The sequence below is a fragment of the Salvelinus fontinalis genome, chromosome 18 (assembly GCF_029448725.1).
Source record: "Salvelinus fontinalis isolate EN_2023a chromosome 18, ASM2944872v1, whole genome shotgun sequence".
Taxonomy (NCBI): Eukaryota; Metazoa; Chordata; class Actinopteri; order Salmoniformes; family Salmonidae; genus Salvelinus; species Salvelinus fontinalis.
Genome location: NC_074682.1, coordinates 18,802,115 through 18,823,819, shown reverse-complemented (window position 1 = coordinate 18,823,819; position 21,705 = coordinate 18,802,115). Strand labels below are relative to the sequence as shown.

Here is a 21,705-nt window from a genome sequence, read left to right as displayed (position 1 = left end):
CTGGCCCGTCACAACACATCTCTACTGGACCTGGCCCATCACAACACAGATCTACTGGACCTGGCCCGTCACAACACAGATCTACTGGACCTGGCCCGTCACAACACAGATCTACTGGACCTGGCCCATCACAACACAGATCTACTGGACCTGGCCCATCACAACACAGCTCTACTAGACCAGGCCCATCACAACACAGCTCTACTAGACCAGGCCCATCACAACACAGCTCTACTGGACCAGGCCCATCACAACACATCTCTACTGGGCCTGGCCCGTCACAACACAGCTCTACTAGACCTGGACCATCACAACACAGCTCTACTAGACCTGGCCCATCACAACACAGCTCTACTAGACCAGGGCCTTCACAACACAGCTCTACTAGACCAGGCCCATCACAACACATCTCTACTGGACCTGGCCCATCACAGATCTACTGGACCTGGCCCGTCACAACACAGATCTACTGGACCTGGCCCATCACAACACAGATCTACTGGACCTGGCCCATCACAACACAGATCTACTGGACCAGGCCCATCACAACACAGCTCTACTGGGCCTGGCCCGTCACAACACAGCTCTACTAGACCTGGCCCATCACAACACAGCTCTACTAGACCTGGCCCATCACAACACAGCTCTACTAGACCTGGCCCATCACAACACAGATCTACTGGACCTGGCCCATCACAACACAGATCTACTGGACCAGGCCCATCACAACACAGCTCTACTGGGCCTGGCCCGTCACAACACAGCTCTACTAGACCTGGCCCATCACAACACAGCTCTACTAGACCTGGCCCATCACAACACAGCTCTACTAGACCTGGCCCATCACAACACAGATCTACTGGACCTGGCCCATCACAACACAGATCTACTGGACCTGGCCCATCACAACACAGCTCTGACCACTACTCCAGGGTCGGACAGAAAACTGTCCTTCAGAGAAGTACACCACATGATGCAGTCCACACCATGTATCATTCAGATCATCAGCCTACATATGCTGAGGTAACCTCTGGCTAGAGACACCTAGAACAGTCAGAGATATGAGAGGTGCGCCAACTACTGCAACTAATATGCAGACTACTGAACTAGACGGGCACACACACACACACACACACACACACACGCACACACACACAGGGTTGCAGATTCCATTGTACTTATTTTTTGTGCAGTCTTATTCCATTCCTATTAATTTGTTTACAACTATTCTTAATTTTATTGGCACCGGTATAATAATAATAATTATATATAATGGTGTGTGTGTGTGTGTGTGTGTGTGTGTGTGTGTATATATATATAAATAAATAAAATCTTCTTTTTTTTCTTCAATGTACTTTACTCAAACCAGTGAATATCACTTATTATAAATGAGATCATTAACTATCAGCTCTTGGAATATCCAGGGCCTTTACTCTTCACATTTTGGTTATAAAACAACAAATCCAGAATTTATTAAAAACATCCAGGGACAGGACATCATAATCCTACTGGAAACATGGTGTCGTGGAGACATAGATACTCAGTGTCCCTCAGGCTATAGAGAAAGTTTACTACCATCAATCAAACATAAAAATGTTAAACGGGGCCGAGACTCAGGTGGAATCATCATTTGGCATAAGCAGGACTTGGCACTGAATGAAATGAAAAAAGGTACCAGTCACATTTGGCTAAAACTTAACAAAGGTACAATCTATTGTGATAATGACGTGTACATATGTGCAGCTTATGCTCTTCCTTCAGATTCACCATATTATGATGATCAGTTTTTTGACTATCTCCATACAGAAATCATTACATTTCATGCAGAGGGTAAAGTGCTTCTTTGTGGAGATTTCAATGCAAGAACAGGTTCTGAGCCTGACTACACTGATGCGGGAGGTAACCACCACATATTTGGTCACCCCTCCTTGTACAGCAGCCCTATTATAAATAATAGAAACAGTCCTGACCAAATCCTGAACAAAAATGGGAAGGAGTAAGTGCATCTCTGTCGAGCCTTAGGCCTGTACATGCTTAATGGTAGAATCAGAGGGGACTCTTTAGGTCAGTTTACTTACTGCTCAGCTCTTGGGACAAGTGTAGTCGATTATGCCATCACGGGCATTGACCCCTCCTCCATTAGTGCATTCACTGTCAGACCACAGACACCATTGTCAGATCACAGTCAGATCAATGTGTTTTTGAAGAAATTAACCGGCAATATTCATTCAAAAAAACTGCCCAATAAACTCTACAACATAAACCAATCATACAGATGGGCTCCAAACAGTGCAGAGAGATTCATTGAAACATTGAACTCAAATGAAATGATGAACTCTATACAGTTTTTCAATAACTCACAATACCAAAACAATAAAGATGGTGTCAATTCGGCTACTCTACTGCTTATTCCAAAAAGCAGCATCGAAAGCAAATTTGAGAAAAACAAAGAAATGCAACATCAGAAACAAAAAACAAAATGTTTCTGACAAATGGTTTGATAATGAATGTAAAACAATTAGAAAACACCTAAGACAAATGTCAAACAAAAAACATAAGCAGCAAAACAACCCAGAGCTACGATATGAATACTTTGAAACTCTGAAACAGTATAAACATACACTGAAACGCAAGAAACTGAATTATACCAACAAGACACTTGATGAAATTGAAAACGCAATTGACCAAAATCAGTTCTGGGACATGTGGAACAATTTAAGCACAACAAAGCCACAAGATTTAGCCATACAAGATGTAGGAATTTGGAAAACTTATTTTGATAATCTATACAAAAACATCCCACAAAAAGACTTAAAACAGAACCAATTAGAAATTAAAGAAAAATTGAACATCCTTGAATCAGTCATTAAAAACAACCAAAATCCATTAGATTACCCAATAACCCAACAAGAACTAAATGAAAAGCTCAAATCTATTAAATCAAAGAAGGCTTGTGGTCTAGACAACATCAGAAATGAAATGCTGAAAAACAGCACACCTGAGTTGCAAAATGCTGTGCTTAAATTGTTCAACATGGTTTTAACTTCTGGCTGCTTCCCTGATGTCTGGAACCAGGGGCTCATCTCTCCTATCCACAAAAGTGGAGACAAATCAGACCCCAATAATTACAGGGGAATTTGTATAAACAGTAACTTGGGAAAGGTTTTCTGTAGCATTTTGAATTCAAGGATTCAAACCTTTCTTCAAGAAAAAAAAGTAATAACTAAATGTCAAATTGGCTTTCTCCCTAACCATCGCACTACTGACCATATATACACCTTACACACACTAATTAATAAACACGTCCACCAAAAAAAAGAGGGCAAAATCTTTGCTTGCTTTATTGACTTTAAAAAAGCATTTGATTCTATTTGGCACGAAGGGCTATTCTACAAAATTCTCCAAAGTGGGCTTGGTGGTAAGGTGTATGACTTAATAAAATGTATGTACACAGAAAACAAGTGTGCAATAAAAATCAAAAACCAAAGAACAGAATTCTTTTCACAATGTCGAGGTGTGAGACAAGGCTGTAGTTTGAGTCCAAATCTTTTCAACATTTATATCAATGAATTAGCAGACATGTTGGACAATTCTCCAGCCCCAGGACTCACACTATTTGACACAGAGGTGAAATACCTGCTATATGCTGATGACTTGGTACTTCTATCACCAACCAAAGAAGGTCTTCAACAAAACATTAATATTCTAGAGCAATATTGCCATAATTGGGCCCTGGCAGTAAATTTCCCAAAAACCAAAATCATGATTTTCCAAAAACAAAACAGATGTCAGAAACACAAATATAAATTCACCCTGAACAACACCATCATTGAACACACAAAAAATTGCACCTACCTTGGTCTGACCATATCTGCATCGGGAAACTTTAATATGGCAGTGAATGCACTCAAAGAAAAAGCCCGCAGAGCATTGTATGCAATAAAAATGAAATTATTCAAAATCAACATCCCAATTAGAATTTGGACCAAAATATTTGACAGTGTAATCCTACCAATAGCTCTTTACGGAAGTGAGGTTTGGGGGCCACTCAATAAACTGGACTTTAAAATGTGGGACAAACATCCAATTGAAGCCCTACATGCAGAATTCTGTCGGAAAATCCTACAAGTCCAGAGAAATACACCAACTAATGCACGTAGGGCAGAATTGGGCCGCTTTCCAGTAATAATGAAAATACAGAAAAGATCATAAAAATTTTGGCTACATCTAAATTCAAGTCCAAATTCGAGTCTGCAATTTAAAGCACTTCAAACCCAAGAGCTGAGCCCAGAAACGAGCCCTCTCAGTCAGCTGGTGTTGGACTGCTTCAGAAAGAATTCCAATAAACAAAATCATGAACCAATCAAAGGACTCATATATACAACATTGGAAAAACGAAACAAAATCCCAAAGCCGACTAAATTGCTATCTGACCCTAAACAGAGAATATGAATTGGCTGAATATCTCTACTCTGTCAGAGATACGAAGCAGAGACAGATCCTTACCAAGTACAGGCTGTGACCACCGATTGCCAATCGGAGTGACCACCGATTGGCAATAGAAACCGGCAGACATAAAAAGACATGGCTACCCAAAGAGGAGCGTGTATGTGGTCACTGCACGACAGGGGATGTAGAAACAGAGATGCACTTTCTCCTTTACTGTGATAAATATTCCTCACCAAGAGATTCATTATTCACAGAAATGTCTACATTTATTCCAAATTTTAACTTATTAAACCCAGAGGAAAAACTAAAAATACTCATGGGTGAAGGAGCAATGGCTCCTCTTGCAGCCAAATATGTATTTGCCTGCCATAGCCTGAGGGACACTGAATAATAACATCTGCATAGTAAGCAGTAACTTACTTATTATGACTGTTATTGTTATTATTGTTATTACTATTATTATTGTTGTTTATCATTCCAAGTAGTAATGGTATGGGTGGTAATGGTAATGATAGCAGTTTAATGATGGTGGTGGTAGTAGTGGTAATGATGATAGTAGTTGTAGTACCGATGTAATGGTGAAGATGACCGTTATTTAGTTTTAAGTTAGTTATAGATTCATTTTTTATTACATTACATTCGATTATTGACTTACCATTTTATTGTTACTATTTTTATATTTAATTTTGTATTATTATTTACTGCCATTCTATATTGTTATTTGTCATTGTTTATAATTTTATTACAATGTATATTGTATACATTGTTGCTTTGGCAATATTGACACAATGTTTTTCATGCCAATAAAGCAGCTTGAATTTGAATTTGAAATTTGAGAGAGAGACTAACAGAGAGAAAGAGAGATGGAGAGAGAGAGAGACTAAGGGAGAGAGAGAGACTAAGGGAGAGAGAGAGAGAGACTAACGGAGAGAAAGCGAGAGACTAAGGGAGAGAAAGAGAGATGAAGGGAGAGAGCGAGAGACTAAGGGAGAGAAAGAGAGATGAAGGGAGAGAGCGAGAGACTAAGGGAGAGAAAGAGAGATGAAAAGAGAGAGAGACTAAGGGAGAGAAAGAGAGAGAGAGAGAGAGAGAGAGACTAAGGGAGAGAAAGAGAGAGAGAGAGACTAAGGGAGAGAAAGAGAGAGAGAGAGACTAACAGAGAGAAAGAGAGATGAAGGGAGAGAGAGAGAGACTAAGGGAGAGAGAGAGAGACTAAGGGAGAGAGAGAGAGACTAAGGGAGAGAGAGAGAGATGAAGGGAGAGAGAGAGAGAGAGAGAGAGATGAAGGGAGAGAGAGAGAGAGATGAAGGGAGAGAGAGAGAGAGAGAGAGAGACGGAGGGAGAGAGAGAGAGAGAGACGAAGGGAGAGAGAGAGAGAGATGAAGGGAGAGAGAGAGAGAGATGAAGGGAGAGAGAGAGAGAGATGAAGGGAGAGAGAGAAAGATGAAGGGAGAGAGAGAGAGAGATGAAGGGAGAGAGAGAGAGAGATGAAGGGAGAGAGAGAGAGAGATGAAGGGAGAGAGAGAGAGAGATGAAGGGAGAGAGAGAGAGAGATGAAGGGAGAGAGAGAAAGATGAAGGGAGAGAGAGAGATGAAAAGAGAGAGAGATGAAAAGAGAGATGAAGGGAGAGAAAGAGAGATGAACGAAGAGAGAGACTAACAGAGAGAAAGAGAGATGAGAGAGAAAGAGACAAATGGAGAGAAAGAGAGATGAAGAGAGAGTGAGAGACTAAGGGAGAGAAAGAGAGATGAAGGGAGAGAGCGAGAGAGATGGGCTGGTCCATTTTTAGCCTAGTGAGCCTGTCTAACTTGATATTTTTTGTGCTAGAATGATAATTGTGGCTAATAAATGGGGGCCTCAAGAAAAAAAAAATGGTCCAGTGTTTCAGAACTGCCAGAGCCGATTTCTGTTCACAATCCCCCCCTGGGAGAGAGTATTACTAGCCACAGACACACACTGTAATCAGATCCTATGCTACATACTTCACAGCACACATCCCTGTTCCCTCACACACACTGTATACTGCCCCATTGTCAAGTCACTGTCTACTACAGTGATACATCACACACGACCCCTTTCACATCAGCATTGAGATGAGCCGACAAGAGCCAAAACAGATGCCATGCCGTTACGGTCAACAAAAATCAATCAGTAATAGGAGGGTTCAGTGTAAGAAGGCCTTCTTCCTGAGATAAAGTACAGTTGAGCCAGAGGCAGAGAGCCAGGCAAGCACCCTGAATGACTGTCAGACAGCAGAGCCTGAGCAGGTCTGGGACAGGGACAGGAATCTAAAGCATTTGGTTGTGATGAAGGCAGGGAGGGCACAGCGTTTACAAAGAACCTGCCTTAATATTAACATGATAGTGAGGCTGAGGGTATCCAGGAAGCTGCTGCTCTACCAGTTACAGTAAGAAATCCATGATCCAGGTCTCTGTTAAAACACGCAGGGATGGGCTTCTCTGGGGGAGGATATAACAGGTTCTCTTACCCAGTCAAATCAGTGCACAGCAGCAGTTTGACTGCACAGCAGCAGTTTGAAATATGAGATTTGAACATGTTAGTTCGCAGTCCATGGTTTACAGTTCAAAGCAGAACCACATCTAGGCTAAACATTGTGAATCCTAGAGAGAGGAGTTGAGCTGTGGCCCAGTGTCCCAAGTGTGTGTGGCTGTGGGATTCCACTGTGGCCGCTCCAGCTCCCTCCACAGGGATCTGGGTGTCCATCTGTTCCAATAGTGTTTGGGTGCCAGCCCGCTATGACTAATGAGCTATTAACCACTGCTTTACCGCTGGCTTCCCCAAACAACAGACTCTACCACAGACACAACTGACTAACCCAAAACAGACACTACCACAAAATGGGACTCACTCGCGCAAAACCTTGCCCAAGAACAGACACGGCTGCCTTGCCCAAAAACAAAACACCATCGCCAAGACTTCAGCTCACTTTTTATGACTGCTCTGCTCAACCTGAACTGCCAACAAAAATGCATCGTCCATGAAAACATCACTAAAACCCAGAGTGTCTGTAAAACCTTCCTCCGCTCTGCTTCTCTGCATTGCAGGCCTAATAAACTGTCTCAGAGCTGGGCATTGAGTCCCAGCACTGTCTTAACACTACATCTGAGGATGAGAGTGTTTCTGAGCTGCTAACGTCAAGTTGTTGATATTGCGGCTTACCTCCAAACATCAAATAGAAGTGAATTGGCCTCCGGATAGAAACATATTAACATCATTGTTTTATCAAACAAGGGAACGAAAGCTAAGTTATTGATTTGACTTGAGTATGAAACTGGATGCACTTACTTACTGTAAGTCGCTCTGGATAAGAGAGTCTGCTAAATGACTGAAGTGTAAAAATGTCTTGTGCTGATAAATAATAAAACAAGTTCCCACTGCTCTCTCCAAAAACAGGATGTACAGAATACTGCTAGCTGGAAAACAGATCAGAAATGAAAAAAGTCTGAACGTTATTAGGAAGCACAGGGGAGAGGTAAGTAAGGAGGCAGAGAGGAGGGAGCAGGAGGAGTACTGTAGTCTCCTGTCAGTAGTGTCAGTGTGGATTCTCTGCTCCTCGCCAAACGGCGGGAGGGAACAATTATGCAGACGACGTTCTGCAGCCGACACAACTGAGGATGCACTGCATCAATCACACAGAAAGCCTGCAGGACCGCACACACGACCACACAGACACACACCACTCCTCACCCAGTGGCAGAGAATCTAATCTCCCAGTAGCTGTCCTCTGCTGACACTGATGTCTCTCATTAGAATGAATACACCAACCCACCAATCACAACAGGGCACACCCAGGCAGTGTGGGTATGGGGGAACATTTTGTGATGTGGGGGGGAATGCAATAATCCCCTCTCCAGCAAACAAGAAATGAGAGGCTGATCAGTCCTACAGAAGAGCAGGGTGATGTGGTGTCACCACTGACACACAGAGACAGGTGAGAGAGAAGGGGTTAAGTGAGAGAGGTGAGTAAGAGAGAGGTGAGTGAGGTGAGGTCAGTGAGGTGAGTAAGAGAGAGATGAGTGAGTGAGAGAGAGATGAGTGAGTAAGAGGTGAGAGTGTGAGAGAGAGAGAGAGAGAGAGAGAGAGAGAGAGAGAGGGGTGAGTGTGTGAGAGCGAGTGGTGAGTGAGGGGGAGAGGGGTACGTATGTGAGACAGAGGGGTGTGAGTGAGACAGAGAGAGGGGTGTGAGTGAGACAGAGAGAGGGTTGTGGGGGGGTGAGAATGCAATAATCCCCTCTCCAGCAAACAGGAAATGAGAGGCTGATCAGTCCTACAGAAGAGCAGGGTGATGTGGTGTCACCACTGACACACAGAGACAGGTGAGAGAGAGAGAGAGGTGAGTGTGTGAGTGAGAGAGGTGAGTGTGTGAGTGAGAGAGGTGAGTGTGTGAGTGAGAGAGGTGAGTGTGTGAGTGAGAGAGGTGAGTGTGTGAGTGAGAGAGGTGAGTGTGTGAGTGAAGGAGGTGAGAGAGGTGAGAGAAACCATGACATCAACTGACCCACTGGAATTGTGATAAAGTGAATAAAGTGAAATAATCTGTCTGTAAACAATTGTTGGAAAAATTACTCGTGTCATGCACACAGTAGATGTCCTAACCGACTTGCCAAAACTATAGTTTTTAACAAGAAATGTGTGGTGGTTGAAAAACGAGTTTTAATGACTCCAACCTAAGTGTATGTATGTAAACTTCCGACTTCAACTGTATATCAATGATGTCGCTCTTGCTGCGGGTGAATCCCTGATCCACCTCTACGTAGACGACACCATTCTGTATACATCTGGCCCTTCTTTGGACACTTAACAAACCTCCAAACGAGCTTCAAAGCCATTCAACACTCCTTCCGTATCCTCCAATTGCTCTTAAATGCTCGTAAAATGAAATGCATAGTCTTCAACCAATCGCTGCCCACACCCACCTGCCTGACTAGCATCACTACTCTAGACGGTTCTGACTTAGAATATGTGGACAACTATAAATACCTAGGTGTCTGGCTAGACTGTAAACGCTCCTTCCAGACGCACATTAAGCATCTCCAATCCAAAGTTAAATCTAGAATTGGCTTCCTATTTCGCAACAAAGCCTCCTTCACTCATGCTGCCAAACATACCCTCATAAAACTGACTATCCTACTGATCCTTGACTTTGGCGATGTCATTTACAAAATAGCCTCCAGCACTTTACTCAGCAAACTGGATGTAGTCTATCAGTGCCATCCATTTTCTCACCAAAGCCCCATATACTACCCACCACTGCGACCTGTATGCTCTCATTGGCTGGCCCTCGCTACATATTCGTCGCCAAACCCACTGGCTCCAGGTCCTCTATAAAAGTCTTTCCTAAATAAAGCTCCGCGTTCTCAGCTCACTGATCACGATAACAACACCTACCCGTAGCACGCGCTCCAGCTGGTATATCTCACTGGTCATCCCCAAAGCCAACACCTCCTTTGGCCGCCTTTCCTTCCAGTTCTCTGCTGCCAATGACTGGAACGAATTGCAAAAAAATCACTGAAGCTGTAGTCTTATATCTCCCTAACTAACTTTAAGTGTCAGCTATCAGAGCAGTTTATCGATTGCTGCAGCTGTACAGCCCATCTGTAAATAGCCCATCCAAACCACCTACCTACCTCATCCCCATATTTGCTTTAGTTTTTTTCTGCTCTTTTGCACACTAGTATTTCTACTTGCACATCCTCATCTGCATATATTACTCCAGTGTAAATTGCTAAATTGGAATTACTTTGCCACTATTGGCCTATTTATTGCCTTACCTCCTTACTTTATTTGCACACACTGTGTACAGATGTTCTATTGTGTTCTATTGTGTTATTAACTGTACGCTTGTTTATTCCATGAGTAACTCTGTTGTTTGTGTCACACTGCTTTGCTTTATATTGGCCAGGTCGCAGTTGTAAATGAGAACTTGTCAACTGGCCTACCTGGTTAAATATAAGGTGGAATAAAAAAATACAGTTTTTAAAAAGGCTTCAAGATCTGCCAACTGCTCACGTGGACAGGAGAATGCTATCGTCCCGAAGGCTGTCCCATGATCTACTGTCCCAACAATGTTGTGAAGCTGTAGTTTACAATGAGTGTCTGTGAATCCCATCAGCAGTCTTTTTCTCCTCATTGCTCTCTTTCACCTTCATCCCCAGAAGGGAGGAGCAGCAGTGTATTGATTTCTGCAGGTCAGACCCTGCCGGATTCACCTTCTGTACAGTATCATTGGGAGGCTGTTCTTTGTCCACCGGGTAGAAGCCTCAGCCAGATAGTGGCCCTTTCCAACCTCAGTGAGGGGTCAACCAAGCCGCTGAGCATTGCTGACAGCCTTGCTAGACTGCAGAGTGAAACCGAAGAAGTCATTGCCTCTGCGATATTCTCCCACACCATAATTGTAGATCAGTTCATCCACAAAGTCATCATCCTCTGGCCCAAAGCCGACCATTTTCTTGCTCCATTGTCCATCATAAGGGCCCTTACAAGTTGCCTCAAACTCTTTGCGACGCAAAATCTTCATGCCGAGCACATCTCGGTAAAAGGTGGCCGTTTAGCTTCTGTCACCCACTTTGAAAATGAAATGCAAGGCTCGCCTCAAAGCCAAAATAATCCATGTGAGTTTGCTGTGTACTATACGATTGTATATCACGCTCAGTTTGTCTACGTTGATTAAGAATCCTTGCAATTGATTGCTGTATAGAAAAGAGAAAGGAGAAACAGTAGAGAAACAAGAACGAGAAAAAACACCCTGATGCATGGTCATTATTATTGTTTTAATTCTCTCTTAACCTGACCACGTTTCCCACTACCTTCTGCTGCCGTAACAGCAGTACACATTTCCTCAAGCGGAAACGCTTCTTCACAATCAACTGATCTAACCCCACAGTCTTCTGTAACACCACAGCTGACCTCACAAACTTATCAACATCAAAGAAATATGCCAATTTGACAGATTTACCAAAAGTCTGATCCAGGAACCCATTTACCACCTCTAGATTGTAAATATAGTCGTCACCAGCTGCTATTGTATCAAAAGAGATGTCCATATCCTTCTACTGATCCTCCTCAACTGAGGCTACAGACCCCTCACTCCCCTCAGCCACATCCCTCTGAACACTCCCCACTTGCACCCCATCACTCATACCGGGCATCTCCTCCACTACCAGGGAGACTAGCTCCACCTGAACCCCATCACTCGTACTGTGCATCTCACCAGTCTGGGGAAATGGTTCCCAAAATCCATCCTTACCTCCAACAACAATATTTTTCTGCTGCATAACATACACTATGTTCCCTTCTGGTACAAGCTGTAACTCAGTACCCTCAACACAAACAACTTGTTCCTCAGCAACAGGTGCTTGTGGCTGCTCTACCACTGTCGGCCCACCTCTCCCTACATCAGTGGGCCCAGGTGTTACGAGGACCACCTGTGTCCCTCCCTCCGCATTCTCCCTTTTCGGGCAAGCATGTCGCTTATGGCCAACATCCCCACACTCAAAACAGTGTTGACTACCCGTACTAGCATAAGCCATATACAGTCTGTTGTCATACTTGACTTTAAACAATACCTCCAAAGTCGGATCCGGTGAGTCCAAAAACAAACACCTGTTGCCGAAACATAACCTGTTTCAGAGCCGGGCGTTTGAAACGACATAACCCGTTTCAGAGCCGGGCGTTTGAAACGACATAACCCGTTTCAGAGCCGGGCGTTTGAAACGACATAACCCGTTTCAGAGCCGGGCGTTTGAAACGACATAACCCGTTTCAGAGCCGGGCGTTTGAAACGACATAACCCGTTTCAGAGCCGGGCGTTTGAAACGACATAACCCGTTTCAGAGCCGGGTGTTTGAAACGACATAACCCGTTTCAGAGCCGGGTGTTTGAAACGACATAACCCGTTTCAGAGCCGGGTGTTTGAAACGACATAACCCGTTTCAGAGCCGGGTGTTTGAAACGACATAACCCGTTTCAGAGCCGGGTGTTTGAAACGACATAACCCGTTTCAGAGCCGGGTGTTTGCAACCCAACAATCTCAACAGAACTTGTTAATTTCTCAAACCGCAATAACTCACGCTCATTGGGAATAAACAACGGTACATTCGACGCATAAGAAACATTTACAAAGCCTACCTCCTCTCCTTTGGCGACCAGAAACTCCTCCACAGTGACAGTGGTTTCAGTAACACACCTAAAGCCGTGCCGAAGTGACAGGGATGGCGTCCCCATGTGGGTCGCCATCCCCGCCAAAACCAGGGAAATTCCGACAAGAAATACAATATACTTAATTCAACCACAAAAAGAAAAATAATAACCTTAATCATGCGTAAAAAAGGCAAACCACCAAGAAAAGGAAATAAGAAAAAAAAACAGGCGATCTAACTCCAGACAACTCACACATACAATTCCCAGCATGCACCAAACACTCCCAGCATGACACACACATAGAGAGTGAGAGAGAGAGAGAGAGAGAGAGAGATAGTAAATGTTGAGTGTAATTGAGTAAATGTCTACTCTACCCACATGTCATCCTGTGCCTCAGTAGCTCACAGGTCCTATACCCTGTCATTTCTCCCACAGCCAACCAAAGTGAGGGGAAAGGAAGCAGACAGACACCTTCAGAGGGAGCTGTGTTTTGTAGAGCTCACAACACGAGCTCTGACAGAACACATTCCCTTCACGGATCAACGGAGAGCTGACAAGAGGAAGAGAGGGGGGGAGAGGGGTGCACTCACTGCACTGCCCAGCAGAGCTGTTGTACCACACACACAGTACTGAGTGGTTTTTGACTGTCTGATCCATCTCAGCTCCTGGTATAGTGTGGTAAAACTCTTCAGACAGGCCTGAGTTACCTAGGCGTTGCCCTAGCACAGCTACACTGACACCAACTGATACCAGAACCCCACCGGACATAGAGATCATACCAGCACATTCAATACAGTAGGTCTGAAATGGTCCCAACCACAAATAAATGACAGCAGCTGAATACATGCTGGAGTTTAATTAAAAGATGTCTTATGTATTAATATTTTCTACATGCCATACCAGGTAACATGTTAGCTATTCATGCAAATAAATGTTAGGACCACATTTCTACAGAGCATCGTAAAATGACCTTGATTAATAATCAACGTAGGTCTCCTAACTCTACGTAGTCTGAACAAGGTGTGACGACCCTCCCACTCTGTCTGCCATATTCTCTCTTTGTTCTTGTTTCCTTATTAGGATGCCGGTGGGCGGAGTTGGGAGGATCGTCAGCTACATGGGAAACACCTGGGCCGGGTGTCTCCCAGGATAAATACACCACTTCTCCATTCATGGAGGAGACTCTCTCCATGCAGACACCTTTACAGATGTTGTTGTGTATCTTGGTGGTTTTTGGTTGTTTGCTTTGGCACCTTTCAACACCCTGCATTATCACATTCATGCATGCAACACACTCACTTACACTACTGATTACACACACCATTGTATATTGTACCTAGTTAATAAATATATTTTGTTATTCCTTATCTCCACGTTGTCTCCCTTTTGTTACGGGCTTTGAGCCGGTTTGTGACAAAGGCGTGACCGTTGACCTCTGGCCGTTTAGCTCTCAGTCTGTGTATGCAGGTAGCCAGAAATATCCCTGGGTACAGCTAGTGTTTAGCTAGGCAGAACAAACCTGGATAAATAGACCACAACAATAGATCCTGTCTCTCTCTGCCCTCGCTCGTCTTCAGCCGTGTGTGTGTGTGTGTGTGTGTGTGTGTGTGTGTGTGTGTGTGTGTGTGTGTGTGTGTGTGTGTGTGTGTGAGAAACAAGCCGCCATATGTTGTCAGTCCGCTAGGCTAGGGATTTTGCAGATCCAAGAAGGTTACGACTGTTCAGAATGATCCTATGATAAGTGATAATGATCAATAAAATGACTATTCAGAATGATGATATGATAAAAGGTTGTGATTAATACGTTGACTGTTTTATGGATGTGATAGGTAAAGACCTTTCGAGTTTAATTCGTGAGATCGGAACGCTTTAAAACAACCGCTTGTGGTGCTCCAAATTCCTAATGAGTTAATTGTTACATGATTCATTTAAAATCGGGTAACAATTAAACATAGTTAGTTGATTCGATAATTAACAGTCATCAGAATAATGAAAGTAAAGTCACGACAGTGACCAGGAGGATGCTCATATCCCCTCTATTTAGACTACTCCATCCAAGGTGCTATGTGGAGGACCGGTCTGAAGCTACGTTCCAGAGGTGGGGTAAATGGAGGCCAGCTACCCAGAGCTTAGAAATAAACCAGTGAATATGAAACCCATCAGCCAAGTTAGACGAATGCAGAATAAATGTAGAACAGAAACACATGAAAGCAGAGCAGAGACCCATTTTATAAGCTTGTTTGTGACTTTTGGCCGGTAATAATTTGGGCAGACGGTCAAAGCCAGGACGATATTTGCATGCAGTTAGGCCACACACAGAGGGCAGCCTGTGGTCTAGAGTCTGGACTTCAGACAGGAAGAACAAAGCAGTTCATTTTCCTCCACTCCTTTTACGATGGTAATATTTTGGTTTGAAAAGCATGACATCATTTGTTTGGAAAACCAGTAGTCTACCATTGGCTTCTTTGAAATGATTTTCCCTCTGGGGAAAGAATGGCTTCCCATGTATAATTGCTCCTAGTCCAGTCCACACGCTTCATCCTCCTACACCAGGACTGTGTAAAGAGCTGCATGACAGCCATGACGGATGGAAACAATAAGGATGGATGTGTTCTGTCTTCCTCTCGAAGAGCTAAACTCCCTCAAATGGACTAAACAATCTGATTTGGCATAATAGTGATAATACTTTCTTATACATTTGGTGGGTCTAATCCTGAATGGTCACGAGACCACCTGCTAAATCTATGACATTAAAATACCTACTCTTCCATCTGACTGCGCAATCCACTGTCTCATCAGCCCAGCCAGGCAATTTATGAACTTGATCTCCACTATAAAAAGCATCTAGACATTCTCTTAGACTACCATTTAGTTTAACAGAGGAGATTTGTAAAAATCTGGATATCTGTCTGACATTTGCAACATTGTTTCAATATTCAAATTCGATCTCCAGATATCCCATAGTAATGAATGTGTCGTGAGTGAGGAGACAGTAAGCCAGTCAAAATCATGAAATCAGCATAATTTTTATTGATATATACAAAGAAATATCAATAGAAAACAAGTAAAACGAGACGAAGTAAAGCTAGTTTTTCCAGCTTCAGTTTGAAGTGATTGTGTTAGCGGTGTTGTTGGCTAGCTCCTCTGAACAAAAGCGTCCTGACAAGAGAGCACATTTACTATGCCAGGTGAAATCGCACATCATTAGCTCATTGTTATGGCTGTATCCAAATAAATGTCACTAGAAAATAGCTTAAAACAAATGCAGCTACTTCGTTGTTATTCTAGCTACACTGTTTGCCTTGACTGTAAGTTAGCCGTAGTTGGCTAGCAAGGGCTAAGAACGTTGCCAGACAATATGGCAATGGAGTACTTGGAATGAACGACAGGGTCGCGCATCCATAGATACAGAACAAAAAGACTGAACGACTGGGCCATGCCTCTGGCAACCGAACCGATAGAACGAACGACCAGCCAGATGAAATAGTATGAATAAATTAATAAAAATAAATAAAAATATTAAAATATAATACTCATTATTTGAACATGTTGGTAACCCATTGTATAAAAGTGATTATGCCCGAGAAGCCGGTGGTTGGAGGAGATATATTCTCGGGCCTAACAACACCCGTGCCAATATATCCCCCAAACACCGGCTTCTCAGGCATTATCAATTAAATGTCACAATTACTGTCCTTTCGATTCATTTTAATTAGAATGGAACAACTTTTTCAATACTAGTTAAGGATACTATAGGCCCAGATATCATGTTTCACGTTTGATTTATTAATACAAAAAGGTAATTCTGTGGTCCTAATTCAGATAATGCGTGTCACAACAAGCCTGCTCCTCAAGTATATTGCTCTCTCCCCACCTGTACATCTCACACGTTGGCTACACTTGTCTGTCCATCAAGCAGATAAGCAACTAGATTGCCTGCTCTATCTGCACTGAATGACAAAGTAATTTATTTAGCTAAATGTTTTTTTTTTTAAACAGTCAAATTCACAGGTTAAAAAAGGAACAATATAAACAGCTACTTTTTTGGGTTCGAACCAGTTCAGAACTTTATTTTGCTGGTTGGAACAGAACAAAAAAAAGTGGTTCAAAACTAAACGATTGGAAAATCATTTTGGTTCCAACCCCTGGTAATAACCAAGAGAAGGAACGAGGCAAAGCAGAGCGCAACACTGGATAAAATATAATCTGACTATACAGTCACCTCTACAAGAGTCACCATTACGCACACCAACTTTCATCCATGGTTAACATGCACATCTCCTGCAACTCCCTCAGCTGTGTTCATAGATTAGTGAAGCTGGGCTGCCATCTCTCTGCTTTAAGAGGAACATGGCCTGCATATTTTCCATAGCAAGTCTAAGGTACTTAGTAGACAGAGTCACGGACTAATGTAAAGCCTACTGTATAGTTGAAGTCAGAAGTTTACATACACCTTAGCCAAATACATTTAAATTCTGTTTCACAATTCCTGACATTTAATCAGAGTAAAAATGTCCTGTCTTAGGTCAGTTAGGATCACCACTTTATTTTAAGAAAGTGAAATGTGATAATAATAGTAGAGAGAATGATTTATTTCAGCTATTATTTATTCCATCACATTCCCAGTGGGTCAGAAGTTTACATACACTCAATTAGTATTTGGTAGCATTGCCTTTAAATTGTTTAACTTGGGTTAAATGTCTCAGGTAGCCTTCCACAAGCTTCCCACAATAAGTTGGGTGAATTCCTCCTGACAGAGCTGGTGTAACTGAGTCAGGTTTGTAGGCCTACTTGCTCGCACATACTTTTTCAGTTCTGCCCACAAATTTTCTATAGGATTGAGGTCAGGGCTTTGTGATGGCCACACCAATACCTCGACTTTGTTGTCCTTAAACCATTTTGCCACAACTTTGGAAGTATGCTTGGGGTCATTGTCCATTTGGAAAACCTATTTGCGAGCAAGCTTTAACTTCCTGACTGATGTCTTGAGATGTTGCTTCAATATATCCACATAATTGTACTTCCTCATGATGCCATCTATTTTGAAGTGCACCAGTCCCTCCTGCAGCAAAGCCCCCCCACAACATGATGCTGCGACCCCCGTGCTTCACGGTTGGGATAGTGTTCTTCAGCTTGCAAGCCCCATTTTCCTCCAAACATAACATTCCTCCAAACATGTTCCGGGATCGATTTGCACTTTTCTCACCAAAGTACATTCATCTCTAGGAGACAGAACGCGTCTCCTTCCTGAGCGGTATGACAGCTGCATGGTCCCATGGTGTTTATACTTGCGTACTATTATTTGTACAGATGAACGTGGTACCTTCATGCGTTTGGAAATTGCGCCCAAGGATGAACCAGACTTGAAGGTCTACAATACATTTTTCTGAGGTCTTGGATGATTTCTTTTGATTTTCCCATGATATCAAGCAAAGAGGCACTAAGTTTGAAGGTAGGCCTGAAAATACATCCACAGGTACACCTCCAATTGACTCAAATGAGGTCAATTAGCCTATCAGAAGCTTTTAAAGCCATGACATAATTTTCTGGAATTTCCCAAGCTCTTTAATGGCACAGTCAACTTAGTGTATGTAAACTTCTGGAGTGGTTGAAAAACGAGTTTCAATGACTCCAACCTAAGTGGATGTAAACTTCCGACTTCAACTGTATTTCTCCATTTACAAAGAGATTTCTCTATCTGGTCGTTCCGCATCAATTTGTAGAAGGCGTGTGTATATGCACCTGGGAATTTAACTAAATCCATGCCAAGGCAAGTTTACATATGCTTGCTGGCAGTTCTACAAACCAGAAACTTCAAAATAAAGACTTAAAGGGAAGGAGTCAGACGAGGTTGGTTGTGATCAACTATGTAATACCTACTGCTACAAATGGATGAGAGGAGTGGCCACAAAGAAAGTAAACAAAGTCATTCAAAAAATATGAGTCATGAGGCTCCTTAACCTCCAGTCAGAAGGGCAGGCAGGAGTGTTTATACCATGCCTTCCCTGAGGTCATATGTTTGCCTGGCCAGACTGTAAGCAGCCCGTAAGGGAACATCCAGGAGAGTTAATTTATCAATCAGTCAGCCAAAGATGCCCAAGACTCAGGGTTTGTCCCTGTTGCTGTGGTAACCAGGGCCACCTGACTTCAAATCACCTCAAACATCATGATCACACACACTACAAGGAGAGGGTGATGAGGGAAGGAGAGAAAGGAGAAAGGACAACTTGGACTATCACAGTACTGTATTTAACCAGGGTCTCTACAGCATGCTGAGGCAAAGTAGATACTTCATGCCTTTAATTACAGTTAGGGACTGCTATTGTTTAGCTTGTGATGCTTATAGATAGGGGTGGGGCCGGGAGAGCTGATCCTGGATCATAAATAACTGAGGAAAGACAGTGTTTAAAGGGGAATGCACATTCAAAAGGGAGGGGTGAAAAAAAGGAAGAGGAAAAACATTGGCTGTGTCATAACAGTTCTTCAACCACTGGGCCTCACAGTGTAGCTACGCCCACCTGTATGCTGGCATTCCACCTGAGAGTCCTGCTGTTTCACCTGTTGAAAGGTGTAAGGAAGTTATGCAGCAGTTTTGCCATAACCTGTCGGACTGGCTCTGTTCTACCTGGGAACAGGTGCATCAGTGTCAACACACACTACACAGAGGTGACAGTTGGAGAATACACTGTAGCTATCTCAAGGAATTCCCACAGCACATGCTGGCGCCAGAGTAGCTGAACTATAACAAGCAGGGCTCTACCCCCTAATAATACTATTACAGTGGAACTGACAGCATTTTAGCAACATTAAATCTTATTAAAGTTGGTTCATATCCACCCCCAAGATGAATGACACTTTAAAAAGACACTGTAGCAAATAAAACATCGGTCTTGTCCAGAACCGGAGTCTACACAGATCGGTGCACCATAGCCAATCAGAGCTACAGTAGGCCTTTATGCAAATAAGCTATTTGCCACACAGGCCTGCCATCATTCACTTTGAACTGGACTGTGTGTTTACAGGAAGTTGCAACAGCGCGACTTTAGATCATTAGAAAGCATTCGCCAAAAGCCACAAAATAAACATGAATAGATTTCTGCCATTATGTCAACACCATGGGAATCCTCTTACATTTAGGAACTTCAGTCCTATTGATCAAAGAACCACGAAAAGGTAGGCTCTCTCTCCCTAAATTATGCACATCAACAAGATCAACAACTAATGCGAGCCAGAGTAAGATTAGCTCACATTTAACGAAGGAACATCAGATAAACCCTCTCAAACTGTTTCAGCTAGTTGCCCATCAAAATTGCACTGAAACAAATGGGGAACTGTAGCCTATTCGTCCTTCTGCAACTTGCCTGCAAATAAGTACCCAAGGTAACTGGCTAAAGTTGGCTAGCTAGCTACTTCCAGACAAAAATTAGAGAACACCTCACTCTGGCCATTTTACTCACCCTAGCAGAGCTGGTTAGCAAGGCTGTTTACATGTTATCAAGAGCGTTTGTGACTAACTATTACTTTCTTTAAAAGAAGATGGTGACGAAGCTATGAAGGAAAAATACTGGAGTTTTGGTGCAGGTATTGCAGAAAAGCGCAAAAATTATATTGCAATAGTGTTCAAAAATGTTTATAATAAAAAATGTAATGCAACTACCGATTTTTTCCCCCATCACTAATGTACTACGCAGTCAATCTGTCAATCATTTGGCGCCTTCTCATTTGTCTGTTTGTTTTCAGTGAGAAGGCACGGCTTTGACCTGTTCCCCTCAATAGCCTACAGCCACAAGGTGCTGCTTTAATATCACAGGAGTTGGGACTCATTTTCCATAACCAACCCCCCCCACCATATTAACTTCTTTGGGACAGGGGGGCAGTATTGAGTAGCTTGAATAAAAAGGTGCCCAGAGTAAACTGCCTACTACTCAGTCCTAAAAGCTAGAATATGCATATAATTAATAGATTTGGATAGAAAACACTCTGATGTTTCTAAAACTGTTTGAATGATGTCTATGAGTATAACAGAACTCATATGGCAGGCAAAAACCTGAGAAAAAAATCCAACCAGGAAGTGGGAAATCTGAGGTTTGTAAATCTGAACTCTTTGCCTATCCAAGATACAGTGGAAATGGGGTCATATTGCACTTCCTAAGGCTTCCACTAGATGTCAACAGTCTTTAGAACCTTGTTTGATGCTTCTACTGTGAAGGAGGGCGGAATGGGAGCTGAATGAGTCCGAGGTCTGCCAGAGTGGCATGAGTTGGACACGCGTGCTCACGTGAGAGTTAGCTGCGTTCCATCGCATTTCTACAGACAAAGGAATTGTCCGGTTTAAACATTATGGAAGATTTATGATAAAAACATCCTAAAGATTGATTCTATACTACATTTGACACATTTCTATGAACTGTAATATGACTGTCTGAACTTATGCCTGGACTTGCCCGCACGTCGTGAGTTTGGATTATGTACTAAACGCGCTAACAAAAAGGAGGTATTTGGACATAAAATGGACTTTATCGAACAAATTAAACATTTATTGTGGAACTGGGATTCCTGGGAGTGCATTCTGATGAAGATCAAAGGTAAGTGAATATTTATAATGCTATTTCTGACTTTGTTGACTCCACAACATGGCGGATATCTGTATGGCTTGCTTTTTCGGTAAAGCTTTTTTGAAATCTGACACAGCGGTTGCATTAAGAAGAAGTGGATCTAAAATTCCATGCATAACACTTGTATCTTTTAGCAATGTTTATTATGAGTATTTCTGGAAATTGATGTGGCTCTCTGCAAAAATCACCGGATGTTTTGGAACTACTGAACGTAATGCGCCAATTTAAACTGAGATTTTTGGATATAAATATGAACTTTATCGAACAAAACATACATGTATTGTGTAACATGAAGTCCTATGAGTGTCATCTGATGAAGATAATCAAAGGTTAGTGATTAATTTTATCTCTATATCTGCTTTTTGTGACTCCTCTCTTTGGCTGGAAAAATGGCTGTGTTTTTCTGTGACTAGGTACTGACCTAACATAATCGTTTGGTGTGCTTTCGTCGTAAAGCCTTTTTGAAATCGGACAGTGTGGCTG

At 42.7% G+C, this 21,705-nt stretch overlaps 1 protein-coding gene and 1 pseudogene across 5 annotated transcripts in view; both read right to left on the bottom strand.

The window, feature by feature from the left end:
* magi1b (membrane associated guanylate kinase, WW and PDZ domain containing 1b) overlaps positions 1-21,705 on the bottom strand; it is a 197,325-nt gene that overhangs the window by 161,175 nt on the left and 14,445 nt on the right. The window lies entirely within an intron of this gene.
* Positions 5,447-11,506, bottom strand: LOC129815112 (glyoxalase domain-containing protein 4-like; annotated as a pseudogene).